Here is a 2500-nt window from a genome sequence, read left to right as displayed (position 1 = left end):
TAACCAACGGTTTGACTTTCAGTGGCAGAGCTTGTTAATCCAAAGGAGAAGATGGTGGAGAAAGAGAATGGGAGGAGGAGGAGAGAAGATGGAAAGAGGAAAAGCACGAAAAGGAAGAGAAGAGAAAAGAAAGCTGAAAAATAGATGCAGAAATATAAAAACACAATAGAGGAAAATTGGGAGAAAATCATAATAATAATAAAATAATAAATAAAAACTATGATAATGTAAATAACAAATAAAATACACAAATAAATGCATAGGTATAGTTAAATAATAAACAAACAGGTAAATAGTAAATAATAATAAATTGACATATAACTAATAATAAATGAAAATCAGACAGACAAATGATAACAAAACAAAAACAAACAATATAAAATAAATTATAATCATTACAGCATCTTGCTTAGGTGTTTATCTAAATGATTCTTAAAGCTTCGAACTGAACTACATTGCACTACCTGTGCAGGAAGTTTATTCCATTCATTAACTACACGGTTGGCAAAGTTGTTTCTACCTACTTCCAAATTGAATCTATTTCCGGACAGTTTGAGACCATTGTTTCTTGTCTGATTCTCATTCAATGTGAAAATTTGGTCACTTTTGATGTTGTCAATTCCCTTTAAAATCTTAAAGACCTGTATCAAGTCACCTCTGAGTCTACGCTTTTTTAGGGAAAGCAGATTTATATGTTTTAGTCGATTTTCGTATGATTTATCTTTGATATTTGGAATCAGTTTTGTGGCTCGCCGTTGTACTTTTTCCAGTCTGTCAATGTCTTTAATGAGATTCGGTGACCATACGGAAACAGCATATTCCAAATGTGGACGAACTAACGATTTATATAGCTTGTTAACGAGTGATGGACTTTTGAAATCAAAAGATCGCGCAATCAGTCCTAGAATCTTATTTGCTTTCTCAGAGGCTGAAATACACTGCTTGGATGATTTGAGGTCGTTACTGATAATTACGCCTAGATCTTTTTTTACTATCCACTTTTGTTATTATTATTATCATTATTATTATTATTATTATTATCATTATTATTATTATTATTATTATTATTATTATTATTATTATTATTATTATTATTATTATTATTATTATTATTACTATTATCATTATTATTATTATTATTATTATTATTATTATTATTATTATTATTATTATAATTATTATTATTATTATTATTATTATTATTATTATTATTGTTATTATTATCATCTATATAATCATTATCATTACTATTATATTGTTATTCTTATTATTATTTATCATCATCATTATTTTTGTTGTTGTCATTATTATCGTTATCATTATTATCATTATTATCGTTATTATCATTATTATCATTATTATCATTATTATTATTATTATTATTATTATTATTATTATTATTATCATTATTATTATTATTATTATCATTATTATCGTTATCATTATTACCATTATTATCATTATCATTATTATCGTTATTATCATTACTATCATTATTATCATTATTATCATTATTATTGTTATTATCATTATTATCATCATTATCATTATTATTATTATTATTATTATATTATTATTATTATTATATTATTATAATTATTATTATTATTATTAGTATTATGATAATTATTATAATTATTATATTATTATTATTATTATTATTATTATCATTGTTATCATCATTATCATTGTTATCATCATTATCATTATCATCATTGTCATCATTATCATCATTCTCATCATTATCATCATTTTCATCATTATCATCATTATCATCATTATCATCATTATCATCATTATCATTATTGTCATCATTATTATCGTTATTATCGTTATCATTATCATTATTTTTTATTATTGTTATTATTATCATTATTATCATCATTATCATTATCATTATTATCATTAGCATTAATATCATTATTATCATTGTTACCAATGTTATCATTATCATTATTATCATTATTATTATTGTTATCATTATTATCATTATTATCATTATCATCATTATCATTATTATCATTATCATTATTATCATCATTATCATTATTATCATTATTATCATTATTATCATTATTATCATTATCATTATTATCATTATTATCATTATTATCATTATTATCATTATTATCATTATTATCATTATTATCATTATTATCATTATTATCATTATTATCATTATTATCATTATTATCATTATTATCATTATTATCATTATTATCATTGCTGTCAAGTCGTCTGTCTTCGGAGTCACTATATGGAAGGAGTCAAGAAGAGGCGGCGAAGGAGGCGAGTCGATCAAGGAGGAGATAAAACAAATTTCCTCGTAGTCGTTATTATGATGAAATTATAATAAATTGTCGAAGGAAAGGGAGCTTAAGGCTTCCGGCATCTATTGCTCCTGGCAAGTCTGATGAGTGACGGCGGCGTGGCTCGGCCGCTACTTACTCCGCGGGCACAAACGCCTCCAGATCCAATCTCCGCAAGGTCTTAGAATGAA

Source organism: Oratosquilla oratoria, chromosome 35, assembly GCF_046742065.1.
Source record: "Oratosquilla oratoria isolate Oo_2021 chromosome 35, ASM4674206v1, whole genome shotgun sequence".
In the NCBI taxonomy this organism is placed as follows: Eukaryota; Metazoa; Arthropoda; class Malacostraca; order Stomatopoda; family Squillidae; genus Oratosquilla; species Oratosquilla oratoria.
Note: the sequence above shows the minus strand (reverse complement) of the source record.